The sequence below is a fragment of the Rhagoletis zephyria genome, unplaced genomic scaffold, assembly GCF_001687245.7.
Source record: "Rhagoletis zephyria isolate East Lansing unplaced genomic scaffold, Rhagoletis_zephyria_1.1 Rzeph_scaffold_00928, whole genome shotgun sequence".
Classification (NCBI taxonomy): Eukaryota; Metazoa; Arthropoda; class Insecta; order Diptera; family Tephritidae; genus Rhagoletis; species Rhagoletis zephyria.
In genome coordinates, this window is record NW_016158012.1 from 53678 (window position 1) to 77774 (window position 24097).

Here is a 24097-nt window from a genome sequence, read left to right on the forward strand (position 1 = left end):
CGGCCCTCAGACTATATCTTGACATGACATTAATATTTTATCTGAATTATTTATCTAAATATTTTGTCCACATTGACATGGTTATTTTGAATATGGCAGCACATCATTAATTGCATGACATAAAATAAGAATCCTATCAAATAAAACACCTCTTTGAGGTAAAATTTTCGAGTGACGAAAGCTGAACTAGAAACACAAAATTTATGATATCAATTTCGTGACGAAAATTATACGCATTTTTTAACTGCCTTGGAAACGTAGGGAAAATCTTTTTTATTCATACGAATCGTTGCAAAAGTTCTGTTTTTTTTAACTGTGTTTCTAGCAGTAAACGGAATTTCACAACGTTCCGAATAAATAAAAAAAGATGTTCCGTACGTTTCAAAGGCAGTTAAAAAATGTGTATAATTTTCGTCACGAAATTGATATCATAAATTTTGTGTTTCTAGTTCAGCTTTCGTCACTCGAAAATTTTACCTCAAAGACGTGTTTTATTTGATATCAATTATTTTGGGGTAGCATATTCAAAATCGACGAAAATACAAACAATAATCTAATTTTCCTAATAACCAATCGTGGTACAAAGCTCAATAAAAATATTAAAAATCGAAATGTTTTATTTTTCTTAAATAAATTGCTAAAAATATTATCTAAATCTAAATTATGTATTCAAATCGATGTGTCCATTGAAACATATAATTTTTCGAATACGGAATAAAGCGAAAAAGAATGATCATATCCCTTGTATTAAAAATTTTATGAGAAATGAAAAAAACGTATCAACTTGGTACCAACTTTGGATACAATAAGCAACTGTATTCGTCTGATTGCCTCGTAGTTTAATTTTTGTTAAGATTTCTACCGGGTGTGGGGCGCACACCTGTGCTTTTTAAAGAAGTATTACATCTATCACGTGTACGGTGTTGCACTCGTGCTATTAAACTAATGATTTTTTCTCAAGTAGTTTTGCTCAGTGGAAATTTATACATTTTATGTAAGTAGTAGCGGCACATTGGGAGAACGAAATGCATTCATCCATACATATTTATGTACAACTGTAGGTAATATTGTATGCGTCTTCCCAGGTAGGTTAAGTGCGGGTGGTTAAATACTGTGTACATAACTACAATTAAAATGGTGGAAAATATTACAATTTCGGATTGTGACTGGAAAAAAACTTTAAAATACACACAAATTGTGGTTTCCAAGACATGTACTAAGTGCAGCCGCGCCACTGCATGCTTCAACTTGTCACTCGCGTGAAATTTCCCGATTTGAAGAGAATTTCGGTTTAAGTGGCAATCGGGGAATGGGTAATTAGACGAATATGTTAATTTTTAACCATTTTATCGTTTTTGGAGCGACATTTTTTCAATTTGAATCGTAATATCACTACAACAAGAGTTTTCCCAGATATAAGCAATATATACGGTGACCATCCGTTCTGTTTCTTGCAGGACCGTACTGTTTTTCAAAGGTCGGTCGTGCGTAGTTTTTCAAAACTGAAAATGTACTGATTTTTTTCACATGTCCTGCATTTGTCCCGCATTTTATTCGTTATTTTAAAATTATCGGACAATGGATGGATTTTTTCAAACAACTGTTTTTTTGTACTTTTCGTAGCTTTTCTTCAATATCTCATGAAAAAATCTCCAAATCAACGTAAGCAATAAAAATTATTAGTGCTACAGGCGACCATTTGCATTTTGTCGTCAAAGTCGAAAAAGTGAGATTTTCAATCAAATACGCAGTTTCATTTGATTATTTTTTTTTCATTATTTTAAAAATCCAATAAAGAAGATATATCATTACAGTAAACTTTGAGCCAAAGATAATGAAAATCGGATTAGAAATGTAGATGCTATGGAGCGCAATCTGCACAAATTATATATTTTTGTAAAGGGCACTTTCTAACTCGTCGTTTACGTCGATTCATGACGTCGATTTTTGACAAATAACTGCGAACAGTACAAAAAAAAAACAAAAAAAGAAGAGTATTGTTTTCGTTTTGAACGCCTCAATATTTGCCATAAAATAATCTTTTAAAGATTTTCACTTTTCGTGTAAGCTATTGTAATTATAATATGTTTACTATACTTTTATAAAAATTAAAACANATATCGATGAAGAAAACGTGATTCATTCTTAAAGTTTAAAATGTATTAAGAATTTAGAGTCATAAATACTCTTTTGATATTTTCATACTACGAAAATATATGTAGGCATATTTTTGGAAATTGTCGTTCATTTTGAATCCATATTTATGGTCACCGTAGCTATATACCAAATGAAAGCTAAGGTTCTGGGCTTGACTTGTGGAAACCTAGAATAAAATTGACTGACCAGTTTTTGAGAAAATGTCCGAAATCTCTATTTTCAGCAGCCCGATTTTTAGTTTTCAGGTGATAAAGTTATGACGTATTAATATTTTATGAACACAAAAGATAGCGTTAGATAGCCTGTTCGAAGACCCTTCTACTGATATTCACATCAACGACATGGACTGAGTAGTGCGGCCTCAGTGGTAGTTTAAAAAATTGCCGTTTTTCGAATTTCAGGCAGCAGCCACGCCCACAAAGGCATACGAATCAAGACATCCTGGAACAAAACCTTCTTATTTGTTTGTACTTTAATTCCTAAAAGTTTGAAGAAAATTAAATAAAGGTACGCACAGACGCCACATACATACCAAAGCATCTCGTAGTGGAGACACGAACCAAAACACATTTACCTCTATATCTATCCAACTAGTAGCTGGAACTTAATATATAAGATATCGTTTGAAAGATATTAGCCTATAGAATAACACTAAATATGCTGGGTGTACCCACATGCCCCCTTAAACCGGCAAAAGCAAAAAAACGTTTTTTGTTTCGCAACACTTTAGCCTAATTTTTAAGAATCAGGTTAATCATTTATGAAACTTGAATACATTTTCTGGACACACTCTGCAAGACCTTTCCAACGATATCTCAAACATGTAGATTGGACGTCTGGATAAAAACTTCCAAATCTCGCGTATATGTAAGCGAGTCATTTCAGCATGCTACTGTGGCTGCTTTCGTCACTCGCGCGCACTGCCGTGCGCTGTGATATGTCGCTTAGAATAGATTAACCCTGTGATTCAGTAATTCAGTCTCATCTCAAGTCACTAAATTTGAGATTAGCAATTAGCAAAAATAGTTTGTGACTTGAGGCGATTTGGGTATTCAGAAGGATAGAGTCACAAAAAGTTCACCAAAAATGTGTGGTGAAAGAAAACACAGACAATCAACTGACGGTGTTTATGTATGCCTTTTGCCCGCGCCGCTCAAAGAGTCGCAATGGCCGAGTGGTCAAAGCATTAGGCTGGCAGCCGCGAGGGTCCGGGTCCGGGTTTTTTTTATTTTTTTATTAGTCTTATTTTTTTTAACAATCTTTAGGTTGTAATGTTTTTAAAAAACAAAAAAATTAATTTTTTTTTTTAATACATTTGTATGATATTACAGCATTTTGGTTTATTTCCTAATGAAATCCTTGTTGAACAAATTTCCTCGCTCCAGTTTCGCGTTTTTTTAACAAAATGGAAAGAAATAAGTTTTTCCTCCATACTTCTATTTTTGTGACCGGCTCTTAGCCAGCTGACAAATTAGTGACTTATTTTTGAGACTAGAGACGTGAGACAGCGTACTGAATACCAAATAGTCTCAAAATCCAAGTTCACCACCAAAAGGCACTATTAGTGACTAGAGACCGCTTACTGAATGCCAGGGCTAATCTAGCCACAGCCACATTTTCGCAGATAAATAATTTGTCAGCTGCGGCTCGTGGTCCGTCGTTTCCAGTGTGTTCTGTAGTGCGATTCACTACGCTTTTTTAACACCACTTGTTATTGTTCATTGTTGTTCAGTCAGCCAAACGATAATTTTATCAATTTAGCTATTCAGTAAACGTTTCCCTAACAACATTCGTTAGAGCAAAATCAGCTGTTGTTGGTAACGATAACAAAGGCTGCTTATTTGACGACGTCTAGTTTGGTGTTGTTAAAAACACACAAAAAGTAAGTTCTTAAATTTTTTCGTATAGAAAAAAATGCACTGCATCGCTAGCAAAAAAAATATCAAAAATCAAAGGATTTTTCAGCAACATCAAACTTGCACTTTATTGTACTAAAATTTAATGGGCTACAAAACTGCATATTTCATTTTGTTTTATTATTCTGATAAAAAAGTTGAAGTTTTTACGAAAGTTTGTTGAATTTTGTTTAAATATTGCACAAGGTTTGAAACTAGAGTTTATACGGTATACAGTATCAAAAAAAGTAATATAAATTAAATAGCAAAAAAAAATAGTTTGTTAAAACGGTTTTAGTTACAGAATACAGTATCAAAAAAAGTAATATAAATTAAATAGCAAAAAAAAATAGTTTCTTAAAACTTGTCTGTATGTGTTCTGGTTATAATTAACCAATAGGGAGTAAAACAAATATAGAAACTGGAAGTTCAAAAGTGATAAGTTAAATTAATAAATAATTAATGTTTTCAATTTAATACGAGTACATCGTTTACTAAAAATGTATACATCATAAATGTATGCATATTTAAATATTTCTTTGTTAATCATCATGACCACGGTTGCCGTTTTGGCCGCCAGGTACCATTTTTGGTAAATTTTTGTCCAGTTTGGTACACAGGTACGTAACTGTACGTAACTGTAGGAGTTAACGTATTATTTTCCTTATTATTTAATTTTGGTTATTTTTTTTATAAAAATATAGATCATTCTTAAAAAAATGAATTCAAGTTGCCAAATTTGTGCAATATTAAAAAAAATTCAACAAACTTTCGTACAAATTTCGAGCTTTTCCAAAAAATAAATCATAGTTTTTAGCCATTTGAAACTTGTACACTATTCTATTTACTAGAAATCAATGGGCTACAAAACCGCATACTCAGAATCTAATTAAAAACTCGAAGTTTTTACGAAAATTTGTTGATTTTTTGGTTTTAATTGCATTAATTTTTAAGGCAGTGGCACTCGATTGGTCCATTTGTACAGATTGGTACATTTTTATATTCGGCTATTGGTACAAAACAAAAAAGGGAAATTTTTCTTTTTGTAGTCAAAAGTTTCTAAAAGATTTTTTGGAAAAAATCCCCTCAGATGAAAACAGTTTAAGCTTAAAAAATCTACACTGCCGGAACAAAGTATTGGCACAGCAAATTTTTCACAATATATGCAACAATTTTCAATCTGATATTTTTCCGCTAATTTCGTATAAAAATATGGTTCATTCTACAACAAAAACCATAAAAATATATTACCTAAACTTTGTGCAAAACTCGCGAAAGTTCAGCAAATTTTCATGAAAATTTTAAACTTTTTAATCAGATTTTTTAGAATTTTTTTGAGTATGCAGATTTATAGCCCTATCAATTTTATTATAATAATGTGCCAGTTTTAAGTAGCTAGGAATTACCGTTGATTTTTTGTAATTTTTTTTCACGCAGTCTCTTCCATACAAAAATTTTTTTTCGAAAATACTTTATATGGAAAAAAAGCAAAACACCTTCAACAAAAAAAATCTCAAAAATCAACGCGATTTTTGACTAACTCCGATCTTGCATTTTTTACTAGAATTTAACGGGCTGCAAAACTGCATACTCATCTGATTAAAAAGTTGAAAATTTTGATGAAAATTTGCTGATTTTTCGCGAGTTTTGTACAAAGTTTAGGAATTATATTTTTATGTTTTTTGTCGTTGAATGAACCATATTTTTATACAAAATTGGCGGAAAAAAATTAGAATAAAAATTGTTGCATATATCGCGAAAAAATTGCTGTGCCAATACTTTGTTTCGGCAGTGTACATACAAATATTAAAAAATTGTATCAACTTTTTTTAAAGATTTGTTTAAGAAAAACTGGAAAATCTGCTCCAAAACTTTACCGATATAGACTTATAAGGTATCGCAGGTATCATTTTTTCACCCCTTTTGTTTCTTTGCAAAAAAAACTCATTCACGTCCCAATTTTTTTTATTCAATACCAACACATCTTAATTCAACATGGAATGACACTCGTTTATCTTACCTCCCTTTTTCATATTTTGAATGAGCTTATTCGCAAAGAAATTAAAAGGGTGAGAAAATACCTTACCAATGATTCCTCATAAGTCTAAATGGTAAGGTTTTGGCTGAGTTATTTAAGTTTTTCTTAAAACAGTCTTTGAAAAAAGTGCAAAAACAGCATCAAATATCTCATTATTATGATTCCGTAGATCATTTTTTTTTTTTATATTTTTATGTAAACTTTTTAAGCTTAAACTACTCAGTCATCTGAGGTATCTTTTTCAAAAAATATTTAAAAAACTGGTTATTAATAAAATAACTAATTTTTTGGAGGTACTTTCAGATTGTAAATCTTAATATTTTTGCGAGATATTTTGGTGGAAGTCTTAAAATATAATACATAGATTTTATAATTCCAGTTTAAAAACAGTACCGCTTTTTTTTTGTATGGGCAGTGATGCAGTCTACTGTACATAAGTTGGCTATGATTACTCGGCCGTCTATCATAGTAGCACAATGCCGCTAAGTACATTTTAAAATTTTCAGGCAATAGCCTCATGCGATTATCGATTATCGATATGTTGAAATAAAAGTGAAAAAAAAATTTTGCCAGAACCCTTTCTCGCTTCATTTTCTGACATTCGGCTGCTTTATAGTGAACTTTTAACGCATCGCGTATCGTATCGCATATCGTATCGCTCTAATGTGCACCGTGCCTAAGAGACCCAGAACTGAACCGCTAAGGCACAATTCACTACAAATACGTGGAATTGCTGGCGTATACCGATGACATTGACGTCATCGGCAATCTAAACCGCAAGTATGTTCTGCCTTTTCCAAGTTGGATAAGGAAGCAAGGCGAATGGATCGGGTGGTAAACGAGGACATCGCAAAGTATCTCCTCTCATCGGACAAAGCGTCTTGGCACCCAGGTCACTGTTGATAGTTATAATTTCGAGAAAGTAGAGAATTTCATTAACTTGGGAACCAGCATTAACACCGCTAATAATATCAGCATCGAAATCCAACGCAGAATTACTCTTGCTAACAAGTGCTACTTTGGCTACGCGTTGGCGACGGTACAGCTCTGGAAGTATTCAACTTGAAACTGGCTGATGGTAGCAGCGGAAGAGGGAGGCTCCCACTGCGATGGAAAGACCAAGTGGAGAAGGACTTGGCTTCACTTGACATTTCCAATTGGTGTCAGTTGGCACAGAAGAGAAACGACCGGCTTACTTACATCATATACGTACATATCAACAAGGGAAATCTGCTATTACCGCAATACATTGTCTTAACTTAAGGTGATTGAAAAGCCATTACTGTATAAGCAGATAGCCATTTACGGGTTCCTTGACATTCAAGCAAAATCCAAGGCCATGCCAAGAAGGTATTCCTAATGTAATAACTGCATGGAACACAAGCATGTTGAATCCAGAATTATAATATCAAAAAAAAAAGAGGCGTTAGGCATGAGATCCTGGAAAAGCATAGGATTTTACGTATAAGCTACTCATCTTCGTGGTGGGCTACAATGAAGAAGATTGGAAGATTGGAGGCAGCCTTTAAACTGACTGAGGAATTTCGGAGATTAAGCTATCGCAAGAGGCGAAGCATTCAGTCCCATTTCATAGCTCTTAACAACTAGGCTTCCAGAGGCACTGACGTTTTGGGCTTCAATACAGTGAAAAAACCTGTCAAGGAGGCCAAAAGTGAAGCACCGATCTGTCTTTGGCTATTATAGGAGCCATGGGCGCCTGCCCAACGAAAGCACTGTAATCATCACATACTATACTAATTGACAATGAGGCTTGCTGAAGCGATTTGTGTCTCAGCCGGGACTTTTAAGGGCTCTAGATAGTTTTAAAACCAATCTGTGAGGATGCCTCGTTAAACTCACAGACAAAATGCGATGGAAATCCTCCCAGTATCCATACAATATTATAATTTCTAAAGGGTAACTCATTTTCGTTGTTGGTGTTTCTGTAAAATATTTTAATAATTAAATCTATAGCTTAAACCTATTTTAGTACATTTTTGCATTTTGGTACACAAAAAAATAAGTGTCATGTATTTACCTAGCTTTGTTCTACAACCGTCCTTTTAGGTACATATGTATTATATTAAATTTGTACTAGACTTGTAACCACATTGTAAATTTGCACTGCTGCCACTCATTTAAAAGAGACAGAGATATAGCAGAGGAATTTTTTCCTGTTACTCTTTAACACTGGATCAAAATCTTTTAAAAAACTTCAAACTAGTGGAACTCAACAATTTAAAAGCAGTTGTGTTCCATTAAATTCTAATTTTACCTTTTTGTTGAATGAAATTAAATTACAAATCAACCTTTTTTAACGCATATGCAATGTGGGTTTCTTTTGTTTGGTAATGTGTTAAGTCATATTTATTGTAGATAGTTTTGAATAAAGTAACAAGTAATTTTTAAGCAAAAACAATACCGACATCAATTCTCATAAAAAGCTTAAGAGTACCGTTAATTTCTTCATGATCCAATGATCGGATCTAAACCAAATTAGTATGGGGCCACTTCCGAGGTACCAACTTTCCTTTAAAATTATAGCATTATAGAAATCGGTTAACGTGGTCTAAAGTTATGCGGTAACATACATAAAAAATATTATCCGACGAATTGATAACCTCCTCCTTTTTTGAAGTCGGTTAAAAAAAAAAGTATAATAAAAAGAATTTTACGTTTTCTTGGCTGAAATGACGATTTTATTGGGGCAAATAGACGATTTTTCAGTGAAAGATTTCGGCAACGCTACTTGTATGTCCCGGAGACTCCCGTGTGCATCACTGCACTAGCATAATAAAATAGTCTTGAAAATACATATGTGCATACAGTGATTATTTTTCAATATTAACAATCCTTTTCATGTTAAATGTTTTTTGTAAACTTTTTATTTACAGCTGCGAGTAAAATATAGCAACAAAATTCAAAATTATGTTGTTTGCTACTTATGTATGTGTATTTATTTATTTTTAATAATTTCCATTTTAAATATAGTTCCCTCTACTATATATCAACCGACACACCATAAATAAAAGTTGCAAAGCTTGCATTAAGTTCACAAAAATCAATCAAACTTAAAAAAAATGTTCACCAAGATTACGAACTTGAATGCTAATGTCGCTAAAAGTTTCCGTTGATTTTTTAGAATTTTTTTTTGGAGGGTATTGCACATTTTCTTCTATATAAAATGCTTGTGAACTTTGTGCTCATACGAGCGCCTTGGCATATGCAACGAATTTGTGCCCATTAGCGGAAGCACAGTTAGTGAATCGCACAATCGTTACTGCAAACAACAAAACTTTTTAGTTTACAACTCGGCAAGTCAGATCAGTGGCGTAGGCAGGATTTGGCAATGGGGGTCGATTGAAAAAAAATTTGTATCGATAACTTAAAGTTGTGACACACAATAGCTAGAGGCGTCGTCTGTGTGCATTCTTTCTTATTCTTATTTATGTTTGTGCCATTTTTACCGTTATATATTTTTTATCTACTTGTTTATTCCATAGGGTATTCATGCTTTATTTAAATTTAAAAAATTAAATTATTATACCATTTTAAAAATCTGAAAATTCACCTCGGGAAAATTTTGTATTCTCTTTTTGTCTTCGCCTTCTCGTTTTTGCCTTTGTAAGTTTTGAGAAAAGGTTTTGAATGAACCATTATATCACATTCCTAGGCAAGTTTTGAAAGAATATTTTCGATACAGAAACAGTGTCATGTTAATAAAGAAAGAGATTCTCTTAAATATCATAACTTTACGACACTCACATATTGACTAGATTTGATTATTTTTTAATTTTAATTACTTGTTTATAAAAATATAGTTTATTCCTTAACAAAAACTGTATGAAAATAAGTTTAATCTTTGAACAACATTAAAAAAAAAAAAAATGTATAAATTTTCGTAAAAATTTCGAGCTTTCTATTTCAATTTTATCTTTAACATGGAAATGGGCACTACAGAGGATTCTGTGCGATGTCAGAATGGTGCTCAGCTAAGATCAGGAATCAGTGCTATGTGCTAAACTCTTTAATAGCGTAGTCATATGGAAATGGTTTTTGATCGTGGCTTGGAGGTCTGAAGGGGCTGGATCAAGGCGTCACGCGCACCGTACCGAGGATCGGCCAGGCTGGGGGCCCTAAAAAGACCAGTCGCGAACGGAGCCCTCTGGGAGGCGGCCACACCCAGGATGTAAGCAGGCCTTACCTGGGCATCGCGGATCTCTGCACGGGCGGACGAACCCCTTTCTCCGCAGCCCGTGGGATCAATTATGAATAAAAACAGAAAACTACAACAACAAAAACAGCAATAACAACAAAAACAAATTATAAAGGGGCCGGTCCCCTTAAAGCGCCAGAAGGGTCTCGGCACACTAAAGGAGCTGACGCGATGCAGAGTACCTACACCCACCAGCCGTAGTGCGGTGACAATTAGCGGGAAACCAAGGCCAGTGGTGAAACCGGGCCTAGCTCTCGCAAAAACGAAGGAAAGCGGCGGTGGGGATGCTCAAAGGAGTCCACCCTGGGAAACTCCTGGCACCAGTGAATGCCAACCTGGCATGCAGATTGCAGCCGGGGATAAGGCTGAATCTGGGGCGCAGGCCCGGGCGGTCCTCCCGCGACACCCACGGCCTTCACGAGGCCTAACCAGAGGCCAGAACCAGCTGCAGCTGCAGGCAATAGACAGAGTAAGCTGGATGCTCGAATCCTGCGAAGGTTCACCACAACGCTTGACCTGTGTAGCAAGGTGAAAGAAGAGCATGTGAAGGAAATCCTCACAGAAATCGACTGGGCAAAGGCAGTCCTGCCCGACTACCGCAAGCCGGAGGAGAAGCAGCCGTAGGCGCCCTCCAGTAAGCGCAATAGATCGGGGGAAAAATACGCCCAACTATGCAAAGAGGGTCAGAACGCAGGAGCCTTCTTTTGCTGAAGTAGGCAAGGAGCAGATCCTGCTCGGCGTCATAGATGAGAGCAATGAAGACAGCCTTACCCTGAGGCAGCAATGGAAGTGGGTTAAGGCCGCGATGGCCGACATTGCTATTAACATAACGTTGGAGAATCCGGGACCTCCGCCAACCTGCAAGGGAGCGGGGTGGTTCCAAAATAACATCCGCGTTATAGCATGCCAGGATGCTAGATCAGCGGAGATCTACAAGAAGACAGTCGCAGGTATTGGAGAAGTCTACCCTGGTGCGAAGCTCAGGGCGGTCGACTTCAAGGACCTACCGGTGCGACCGAGAGCGAGAGCATGGTTGCCTTGCCGGCAGCGGAACCAGAAAGGATCCTGCAAACCATAAGGCTCTATAACCCGGAGCTACCTACCGAAAATTGGGAGGTGGTAAAGATAAATGAAAGCGGTAAAGCGACGATGCAGGTTGTCCTGCTTCTAAATAAGGACTCCATAGAGTTGCTGGAGCAAAAGAGCGGGGTCATACGTTACGGCTGTGACATTACCAAAATTAAGGTCTACTGCAACGACGTAAAGGCAGCGAAGAACCTGATCGCGGAGGTAGAACCTGAAGAGGCCAACAGCGACGTGGAGATGGAGGAGGAATCCGAGCAGGGTGATCCGATGGACGACCTGACCGGGGGTTATGCCTCATCGATGTCTTCGCTGAGGGTCGGACGCATGCTTCGGCTTTATACGGAGGAGGAGTTGATCGAGATGTCGGAAGACGCGGTCAACTCCACCCTAATAGGCGACGTGGGCGATAACGGCCAAGATGGTGAAGGTACTGCAGATTAACNACAGATTAACCTTCACCACTGTAAAGGAGCTTCAGCCGCACTGCTGCTCCATCTAACAGCTAAAGGGGCAGCCGACATCGTCCTAATCCAAGAACCTAGGGTGGTGGGACAAAACATTTGTGGGCTGAAAGCGCCGGGCTACAAACTGGTAAGTGGAGCCTCAACGGGGAAGCCAAGGACGTGCATATTGATAAGTATCACACTAAATTGTCTCTTTCTTCCATAATTTAGCGACGAGCACACAACAGCGGTCAGTCCAAGTGTAAACGGACGACCAATTAAGATGGCATCCATGTACCTAGCGCACGACAAGGAGGTGCCAACTATCTGCATTAAAGACCTAGTGGCCAGCAAGAGGGAGGCGCTATTTTTGGGAGGTAATGCGAATGCTCACCATCACACCTGGGTCAGCTCCGATGATAACGAACGGGGTGAGTCACTTTTAAATTTCATACTTAGCTCTAAGCTTGTTATTGCAAATAGGGGGAATGATACCACTTTTATTACAAAATCCCGAAGGGAAGTTCTGGACGTTACCCTTATCTCTGAGAATGCGGAATGTCTGGTCGGGAAGTGGAAGGTGCTCGAGGAGCACTCCTTTTCCGACCACCGATATATCCAATTCGAGGTAGTAGGGGGAACGCCCAAAGCTCCTCTAACTAGAAACTTGCGAAATGCAACTGGCATAGGTATCGGAAAGAGCTGGATAGGCTTTTGCCACAAGATAGAGAGCCGGCTACTCCAGAAAACCTAGAGGAGCTGGAATATCTTGTCGACCATTTTACGGGGGCCTGTAGTAAGGCAATAGACATTGCATGCCCCAAAAAGCAGCACCGGGGTAGGAAAAAGCCACCCTGGTGGAATGAAGAAATCAGGATTTCACGCAAGAACTGCAGGAAAACCTTCAATCAGGCTACTGCGTCTGGTAGTAAGGGACATTGGGAGACCTACAAGACAACGTTACGGGAGTACAAGAAGCTCCTAATAAGGTCGAAAAGAACCTTATTGAAAGACTTCTGCAACGGGGTGGAGTCTATCGCAGAGACAGGCAGGCTCAGAAAGATACTCTCAGGTGCTGCCCAGAAAGCCCCAGGATACTTGCAAAGACCTGACGGCTCCTGGACTGAGACCGAGGAGAAATCACTGGATCTGATTCTCTGCACACACTTCCCGGGTGTCACGGATAGCATGCCGGTCCAGCCACATTTAACTGGAGATCTTTCGGTCACTGGAGGTTTCCTCACTAGGGAAAAGGTCATCTAGTCTATTGGGACATTTAAGCCCTATAAATCACCAGGTCCGGATGGCATTGCCCCATTCAGCTGCAGCAAACACTTCATCTAAGCTCAGCGTGGCTACTCGCTATAATTAAGGGAGTATTAGCTCTTAACCATATCCCTAGAAAGGGGAGGGAATCAAGAGTGGGGTTCATCCCCAAGGCAGGGAAGGTGTCTCACAAAAACCCAAAGGATTTCAGGCCCATCACCTTGTCGTCCTTTCAATTGAAGGTTTTGGAGAGACTGGTGGAGGTCCGTATCAGAGAGTCGGTTGGTGACGGACTCTCTACCACCCAACATGCTTATACGAAAGGTAGATTTACAGAAACGGCGCTACATGAAATAGTGTCGCATATAGAGAGATCACTAGAAATCAAAGAATATACGCTAGCAGCCTTCCTGGATTTAGAGGGCGCCTTTAACAATATCATGCAGGGCGCGATAACGGCAGCACTGACGGGCCTGGGCATCGACTCGTGCTTAATTGCGCTCGTAAACGAAGTGCTGAGATGCAGGGTGGCTCGGGCGGAGCTGGCGGGGGTGTCGTGTACCAGGATCGTAGAGAAGGGCACCCCGCAAGGGCGAGTCCTATCCCCTCTATTATGGGTCGCAGCGGTAAACTCACTGCTGTGTGGCATGGAGGGGGGTGGCTGTAAGGTTATTGCATATGCGGATGATCTTGCACTAACAGTAAGTGGGAAATTTCCACAGAATCTATGTGACATTATGCAGGTAAAACTGAAGGAAGTCGAGAGTTGGACAAAAAATAACGGGTTAGGGGTAAACCCAAGCACGACAGAACTTGTACTGTTCACAAGAAGGTACAAAATCCCCCCATTGATAAAACCAAGGCTGGTACAGACCACACTAAAATTAAGCGAATCTGCTAAATACCTGGGGATAGTCCTGGATAAAAATTAAGCTGGATTCAAAACACCGAAGAGCGGGTGCGGTAGGCCACGGTTGCCCTATACAGCTTCAGGATAGCAATCGGCCAAAAATGGGGTTTAACCCCGAAGCTAGTGCACTGGATATACACCGTCGTGTAGAGGCCCATACTTATGTACGGGGTAGTGGTGTGGTGGCCAGTGCTGGAGAAGAAAGTAAACAGTATTAAATTACAAAAAGTGGAGAGAACGGCCCTGATCTGCATTAGTGGTGCTCTCCGCACAACACCTAATATGGAAATGAATGCGATCCTTAACATCATACCCATAGATATTATGGGACGACAATATGCTGCGTTTGCAGCCCTAAGACTACAAGGGCTTAAAAGCTGGAAAGCGGCTCGTTGTCGTCACACTACAATTCTGAGAAACCGACAACTACCGAGTACAACGGACTATTGTGAACCAAGGCCCACTTTCAGTAAAGGTTATAGCGTAACGCTACCTAGTAGAGAATCATGGCTCGAAGGAGTTCCGGGGTCTAGAGATGCCATAAGATTCTACACGGACGGCTCCAAACTAGAAAACAGGGTAGGGAGAGGCGTCTACTCGGAGAAACTGGGAATAAAAAGATCATTCCGACTACCTGACCACTGTNAACCAAGGCTGGTACAGACCACACTAAAATTAAGCGAATCTGCTAAATACCTGGGGATAGTCCTGGATAAAAATTAAGCTGGATTCAAAACACCGAAGAGCGGGTGCGGTAGGCCACGGTTGCCCTATACAGCTTCAGGATAGCAATCGGCCAAAAATGGGGTTTAACCCCGAAGCTAGTGCACTGGATATACACCGTCGTGTAGAGGCCCATACTTATGTACGGGGTAGTGGTGTGGTGGCCAGTGCTGGAGAAGAAAGTAAACAGTATTAAATTACAAAAAGTGGAGAGAACGGCCCTGATCTGCATTAGTGGTGCTCTCCGCACAACACCTAATATGGAAATGAATGCGATCCTTAACATCATACCCATAGATATTATGGGACGACAATATGCTGCGTTTGCAGCCCTAAGACTACAAGGGCTTAAAAGCTGGAAAGCGGCTCGTTGTCGTCACACTACAATTCTGAGAAACCGACAACTACCGAGTACAACGGACTATTGTGAACCAAGGCCCACTTTCAGTAAAGGTTATAGCGTAACGCTACCTAGTAGAGAATCATGGCTCGAAGGAGTTCCGGGGTCTAGAGATGCCATAAGATTCTACACGGACGGCTCCAAACTAGAAAACAGGGTAGGGAGAGGCGTCTACTCGGAGAAACTGGGAATAAAAAGATCATTCCGACTACCTGACCACTGTAGTGTCTTTCAAGCCGAACTGGCAGCCATACAAGAAGCCGTTGAAAGCATAAAACTAACTGTTATCGCCACTACGGAAATATATATATACTCAGACAGTCAGGCGGCCCTTATGGCGCTTGACTCTGTCACTATAAATTCGGAAACAGTTGCCAACTGCCGCAAATCACTTAACGTGATGTCGGAGCAGTTCGCTTTGCACCTGGTATGGGTACCGGGGCACAGTGGCATACCAGGAAATGAGAAGGCAGACGAGCTTGCCAAGGGCGGGTACTTCCTCTCCACTTTCACCAGCCTGGAAGAGGATGGGTATGCCACTCGCTTTCTGCAAGCTCTTACTAAGGGAGAACTTCCTTGAAGAAGCGGCCTCCAGATGGGAGCGCACTGAAAACTGTAATACAACGAAGCTTACATGGCCAAAATGGGATGTACGGAGATCGAGNCAACGAAGCTTACATGGCCAAAATGGGATGTACGGAAATCGAGGGAAATTCTCACTCTCAATATAGGCGATATGTCACTGGCCATTGGTCTGTTCACAGGACATATCCTGATACGAAGGCATGCAGAGCGCCTCGGGGTTAATCACAACGACTACTGCAGGAGCTGCCACGACGAAGAAGAGCCTGAATCAATAAAGCACTTACTCTGCGATTGCCCAGCACTGGGCAGGAAAAATCAGAAATTCCTAGGTATAGGTCTTCTAGACGATCTAAGCGCGACTGCTAAGTTTGGAATACGGCAGTTGCTAAGGTTCCCAGACTCCACGAACTGGTTTAAGGAGTAGGGGTTTTTGGATCCATGTGGTATCACAATGGGCCCTGATCGGGCGTAAGTGTGCTGGCGCCCTCTGGGCCTAGCAGCCACTTCAACCTAACCTATCCTAACATATGTATGTACATATAATGTGTTGTAATCGACTGGTAATAATAATAAAAGCTAAGATCTATCTTCACAAATCAGTGCCGTATCAGTTCAGTATCATTGCCAATCATCATCGATCAGTGATACCAATTCACACACATTCGTAGTATATCGCCCGGTACTTTCAGTAAAATGAAGTTTATTGAAACCAAGATGACTTATTTTACTAATGATCAATTGGAAATTATTGCCAAATTATATAATTCTGGATAATTCCGTACCCACTCGATTAATTTGCCCTCCATATCAAACAAAACTTGCAATAGAATACCGTCAGCTCGTCAGTGAAATACACAAACAAATCTTTGCCGAATTAACTTCGCTCTAAAAAATTTTTGTTTAAATTTAAGCATATTAAAAAAGGTAACCAGTTTCCTCTCTTAATAGTTGCGTTCCAGATGCTTCACGATTTGCAAGTTTTTACAGGAAGTCGGTCCAGGTGACTACCTTCCATTAGGTTTATTAATGGAGAAAACAGCTGTTCCTGCAAATCGTGAATATCGTGAAGCATCTGGAACGCAACTAATGTATGCAAATTTGCATACCATGTTAATCAATTTAAATACTGCTTTTTAACTTTTACTTACCATATGTGTGGCGTAGAACAAATTTGAAATTTCTTTGTTGAATTCTAAACACTTAAGGCCAAATTCACAGTGCCTAGTTAACTCGGAATCGGCAGTTAACTACAGATTTTTAATAAAGCACTGTGAATTTGGCCCTTTGGGCTGTTAATTTAACCATTTTAAAATATAGTTACATCATTAGTTAAACTTAACTACAAAAATTTCTGTAGAATTTTCTTAGTGTTCACAATTCACAGTTTACACATAAAATGTTTAGAATTTGTTCTAAAAGTTTTTTGTTTAAATTAACGCATATTAAGAGAGGTTGCGAGTTTCCTCTCCTAATGTGTGCAAATTTAGACACCGTGTTAATAAAATTAAAAACTGCCTGTTTACTTTTACATAACAAATTTGTCGCATAGAGCAAAATTACACATTAAATGTACTTAATTTTTTATTTTTTAAAGGACCGTATATTTGCGTTAAAAACCTTTGCAATTATGAACATTTCGTGTGTGTATTTTAAACATCTCATGTTCAAAAATCCAGTCTTGAGCATCTTATGCGTATACTTACCCAGTTTTTGTTTGAAGATAAACTTTTCAGTAGCAGTTTTACATGCAGTTTTTAGAGTGTATAAAAAAGTTGCGGAACGAACACTGAAGCAGCACTGAAGGCAAAAAACGGCATTGTGCCGGACGGTCTGAACAACTCTATTTGGGAATGGGGCAACGATATTATATTTTTCACCGACACTAATAGGTACGGCACTGATGTCTGTAGATAATTTTATTGTAAAAATCACCTACATATATAATTTATTTGAGGTCGATAAATAAAGGCAGATCTAATTCCGATTGCAGGCATCGTTTCTATTTGCGCCGCTGCTACTATTATCCGATTACGGGTCGTTTGTTTTGACAAATTTCTTTTAGCTTTAGGCATTTTTAAACACTTCGCACTATTCTGTTATTTCAAAGATTTTTTTTATATTTAGTAACGAAATTCCACTTTGTATAAGCCAAAAAACCTTAGCCTTTAACGCAATTGCTAATTGATCACATTCGCGAAAACAATGTGCCGAATTCCCATGGTGCCCAACAAATAGACATACATAAATATGTACTGTTGTGCATGCCACTTCAGCGTTGGAAAAACGGAATTCGGCTAGACAGAGGGAGGATTCCCATAAAAACCAGGGCTAAATTACTTTACCATATCAATTTTTATTTGAACATAGTTATGTACATATGTATGCATGTATTAAGTCTAAAAGCCTGATTATGGCAACTTAATTCAACTTAACGGAACGTAGAACTTAGATAATCAAAATGAAACAGATTTCGACGTGGCATTAAGTTAGGTTAAGTTTCGGCTGTTCAGTTATAAGCAGAGATGGGCATTAGCCAAGCATTAGCTAAAAGTGAGAATGTGTTAGTGTGCCTAATTCATTTTGCATGCTGTCGCGTTCTCATCGTTCGCTCTTGCTTTCATACGTACACAGGATGATTACGCTCTTTGAGCGTGTGCTCGTTCTCTGCGCATGCCTGATTATAAGCAACGCTCATTTAACAGAATTTTTAAGAGAGAGCCGTAAGTTACGTTAAGTTGCCACAATCAGACCATAACTCAATTGATTGAATTTTGATCTGTTTGTTTCATTGGCATGAAGCGAAACACACATTTATTTGCTGTTATTTATTCTGTATGCTACTACAGCGATGTAAAATAAGGTTTCTGCTGCGCAGCGCCAACTGCTTTTTTAATGAACTTCAAATTTATGAAATAAAGGAAAAGCTGAAGATCAATGTATGTATGTATGCCACACCAAGAAGCCTACAGTGAGCATGAGCCGATATCGCAGCAAGCAGCATTTGGAAGTAAAAAAAAAAAAACAAAAACAGTTGACAAACGAAATACACGATGTATAGTGTTTGTTTGTTTGAACGCAGCGCTACTTGTACATACATACATACATGAATTTCGCTTTGGGCGCAGCGCTGCTTCTACTTAAGTTTCGCTCTGCGATTGCCTGAAGCTGGCAAAGGTTCTTTTTTTATTTTTGCGCTGTGCTAGCTGTGTATAAAGAAGAGAAGAGAATAGAGAGAAATATGTATGTGGTTTGTTGATGCTCTCTAAACACAAACGCGTGAAAGGCAAACGGTCTAGCAATGCGTGGTATTGTTGATCAACTTAATACTTTAATTAAACATACTTATTATTAAAATTTCATTTTAAAAATACCACTGTTTTCTACTGTGGTTGAAATATGTCATTTTAAAACTTGAATCATGGAAATCGACCCAGTACATCGGCTGTTTTGCTCTCACGCTCTTTTGGGTTTGAATTTTATATATGGTATAGATATAGGTAATTAAAATTAAATAATTTTAAGATAAATGCCCAATCTTGTTAATATCTGCGTGTCGTAAGGTTTTGATAAGCACTTGAAATACTATTAAAATGTAAAGTTTTAGTACTGAATTCAAAGAAGGTGTATATTTTATCCGTTCATAATAACTTAAAAAATTTGTATAAGAAGTGTGTGCGTGTGTTAAAATATGTGCATATACACCTACATATGTTAAAAGCGTAAAATAAGTAAATGTACCTGCATAAACTTTCCCATGAATACCATCAAATCGTTGGTCTTGAACCTGTTATTTTTTTAATTTTTCTTCTGTTAAAGTTTGCTTTTATTTAATTTTTCATTAAAACATAAAAAAATTTATGATTAATTAATTTGTCAGAAACTATAAGTCCTATCGGAAAGTGATGTATATATGATTTATTAATTATGGAATTTTATTAGCTTTCATTTGCCGTATTTTATATTAAGATTGCTAAATTGGTTCGTAAGATATACTGGATTAAGTGGAACCAATTTTCGTTTTAAGCTGAATAACGGTAAATTGAAAATATCTCGAAAACTTATCCATAGAATAAAAAATTAAATAGATTTTCGGAATCAGCGAGCAATTCTATATAGGAATTGGATAGTGGCGACCAGTGAACAGATTCTCGTACTACAAAAAACAAGAGACAATTTTTGTAAAAAATAAATAAATTTTCACCTAAGAACGAAGAAAAAATCTGATACGGCTGTGTAAAATGACGTCAAACAATACCACCAGAACTGGGGAAAGGCCTTTCCAAGCCATTTGCTACCAAACGGGGTTTCAGACATCACCCTGTCTGTCCGTTTCATGTGATTTTATTTATTTATTTAATTCTTACAGCTTAATTAAGCCTAGCTTAAACTTATATGCATATACATATTTATGTAAATTTAGGATCTATAATTTAAAGCCTCGACAAAATATAAAGTATAGGCCATTTATATGGACACCAACTGCAGTGAAAAACAATGAGGCATACTTCCAAAACAAATCATTAAAATGATTGCACTATTTGGCTGCGGTTGAGCCACCGCGTACGCATGCAAAGTGCGAAACAAGCATCTAAACACCGATTCACAGATTTGATCTAGTGATACGTTTTGTGATTAGCCTCGGCTGCTTTTCGGAAGCGTGCGGAAGAGTATATGTTGGCGTAATGCAACAGTATACTTGGTGCGTATGCATTGCGATTGAAAGTCTGGAAGATTGCCCATGCCTCACTAAATAGGAACGATCCTACAATAATTATACAAGTTTTGTTTAAATTCATTCATATTGCTTGATTTAACATCATTTGGTAATTCATTAAAGCATCTTTATCCTTTATAATACAAGTTACATTTATCTTCTTCCGTTTTATAAGCAGGTAGATTGAAATCATTTTTGTTTCGCGTATTTTTGGAGTGTACATTATTGACATACTTTATGTTGCTTTTTAAATAATCAGGCAAGTTGCCATCTACAATTTTCCTAATAAATTTCATTGTGTAGTAAAAAAGTTCTTGTTTAAAACTCAGCCAATTTAATTCAGCCAACATGTCTCTGATAGGTGTGTCATAACGTTTTCTAAGAATGAATCGCATGGCTCTGCTCTGTTGCTTTTGCAGTTTATAAATTTGACTATCTCTCATTATGAAAAAAATAGTTGGACAATAAATAAAATGAGGTTCGATTATAGATCTATATACCATCGTCTTATACCTTCTACTCAAGTATATGCAGGTTCTCTGCGTAAAGTATAATTTGTTTGCGATCTTGCCTACAGTATAATCAATGTGTTCGTTAAAGACTAGTTTATCATCGATCTTTATTCCTAGGTATTTGAATGTATTAACTTTTTCCAGTGCTTCGTTGTTTATATTTAGAGTTAGCAACTCACTGTTCTCAAAATTTCGCCTTGATATAACCATAAACTTAGTTTTATTGACATTCAATTTAAGTCTGTTCAAACATAACCAATCGTATACTTTATTTCAGTCATCTTGCAATTTAGAGCTAATTCAGCTATATTTTCTCCACTTAATAATAACTTAATATCGCAATACTTTATGAAATTAATAATGTCATTAATATATATATTGAAAAAAAAATTGGAGCTAGCACAGATCCTTGAGGCAGTCCGACAGATACACTTCTTTTATCGGATATTGATGATCCAATCACAGTTCTTTGATATCGATTCTTAATGAGGTTTTCAAACCACTTTAGTTCGATACCATTTACGCCTATATTGAATAGCTTTTTTTGTAATAGTTTATGGTCGACCGTCTCAAAGGCACGTTTTAAGTCTAAGAATACAGCTATTATATGTTTATTCCTGCTCAGGTCTTCTTTCCAGTTAGCAATGACCAGGTTCAAAGCGCTGTCACAGGAATGCCTTTTACGGAAACCTGATTGTTGTGGTATAATAATCTTATTATTTTCCAAATATTGTACAAGTTGATTTTTAACCACTGTTTCAAGTATCTTTCATCACAGGGCAATGTGTTTATAGGTCTAATCTCATCAGCTTTAATAGTCACCCCTATTCCAAATAAATGGCGAAAAATGAATTCGCCCGGAATTCATTTTCCAACTGGAACGGAATATCGTATCATGAACTCCGGGCGAAAATTGTTTCACTTCGAAACATATGTTACAATTCGAACATCAACAGCTGTTCTTACAAAAGCTGATATTTGCCAACAGTACGCATAATTATACTATAAATAAGTTTTGAGAGTTTTTATTAATATTGGAGTTATATTAAACAAAAATGTTTCGCATAGCTTTACGCTCACTAATTGAAGAAAATAGAGAAGTGGAAAATGGTCTTATTAATCTAAAGATATTGTTTATAGGTTTGTGCAGCACTATAGGGTAAATAAATCCGTATTTATTTATCTGTTAGATGAGCTAAAGTTGGCATTGCCAAAAGGCAGAAAAGCGGCGTGCTCGAGGTTTTCTGCTGAAGGAGGGTACCAAAAAGGAATTGCTCGGGATAGAGAAATTTCATTGGGACAGTCTTCTTTCAGCAAGGTGTTGGCAGAGGTATTGGACGCACTTCAACGTAAATTGTGTCCAAAATGGACAAAATGGCCTACACGTGAGGAGAGAAGAGAAATTTCTCAACATTTTTATACGAAGTACAGGATACCCGGGGTCATTGGATGTGTTGACGGGACACATGTTGGCATTATTGCTCCAGAACAAAATAAGCATTTATATTATAACCGAAAAGGATTTTACAGTTTAAACGTCATGATCGTAAGTTTTGATTTTGTTTTACTTACATATATGCATTTTAATCTTATTAATTTAAACTTTTATTTTAAGGTATGCGACGATGAACAAAGAATTCGATGCATAGATGCCAAGCATCCCGGATAATGTCACGACTCGAGAATTTGGGCAACAAGCCAATGCAGAGAAGTGTTGCAAAGAGAAATTCCTGGCAGTCATTCGAATATGTGGCTTTTAGGGGATGCTGGGTATCCACTAGAGCCTTGCCTGATGACACCCTTCAGGAGCCCTCAACTGGGCTCTACTCAGCAAAATTTTAGCGATGTGCACGCAAGATGTCGAAATATAGTGGAGAGGACTATCGGCGTACTTAAAAATCGTTGGAGGTGTTTTTGATAGCAGCTAGACAACTATTGCCCAAAGAAAGCAGTTAAAATAACGAATGTTTGCATCGCATACAAAAGCATTTACGAGGTAACTTCCGTCGATGAACATACAACCAATGAGCAGCAAGCTGAAGAAGAACCTGCAGAAAATTTTGTAATTTTGGATACTGCCCAACGCATCCGCTCAAATATTTGTAACAATTTATAAATTTAATTATTTACCATATCTCAGACCTCCTGCCTCAATGCTTGCCGAAGTCAAATTTGGTTATGACCGGTCAAGCAGTTAACACGTCGTTGGTACACTCACAGCAACGTTTTGATCAATTTGGCTTTTTTTCTTTTGTTTATTTTATGTTTATTATTTTTTCATAAAAATATAGCTCATTATATAACAATCACCATATAAATACACATTTTCGATACACTCACAGCAACGTTTGGATCAATTTTGGCTTTTTTTCTTTTGTTTATTTCATGCTTAAAAGGAAAGAAAGTTGCATCAATTTTTATTTTTTACAATTTCAATTTTTTATTTTTTATAATTTTTTGTATTTCACATGGCACGCTTTGATTTGGAAGAAAAAATTCAGTACAGTTTTTGACACTTTCGATACCAGAAGCAACAACAAAATACACGCAAATGTTGTTTTTGCTCTACTGATACTACCTGTTTAATGTGCCTTGATTTTATGCTTATTATTTTTTCATAAAAAAATAGCTCATTATATAACAACCACCATATAAATACACATTTTGAGCATTGTGCAAAAATTATAAAAAATCTGCAAAGTTGCATCTAAACTTTCAACTTTTTGAGATTTTTCAGAAAAAAAGTATTAAAAACCATGCCATTTTTTAGCAACTTAAAACTTGCACTTTATTAAACAATAATTTAATGGGCTATTAAACTGCATCCTCCCAAAAAGTTAAAAGTTTAGATGCAACTTTGCAGATTTTTATAATTTTTGCACAACGCTCGAAATGTGTATTTATATGGTGGTTGTTATATAATGAGCTATATTTTTATGAAAAAATAATAAGCATAAAATCAAGGCACATTAAACAGGTAGTATCAGTAGAGCAAAAACAACATTTGCGTGTATTTTGTTGTTGCTTCTGGTATCGAAAGTGTCAAAAACTGTACTGAATTTTTTCTTCCAAATCAAAGCGTGCCATGTGAAATACAAAAAATTATAAAAAATAAAAAATTGAAATTGTAAAAAATAAAAATTGATGCAACT

At 37.3% G+C, this 24097-nt stretch overlaps 1 protein-coding gene across 2 annotated transcripts in view; it reads right to left on the bottom strand.

The window, feature by feature from the left end:
- The window catches only part of Adi1 (acireductone dioxygenase 1), a 142977-nt gene that overhangs the window by 26609 nt on the left and 92271 nt on the right, over positions 1-24097 (bottom strand). The gene's annotated exons all lie outside the window — the stretch shown is intronic.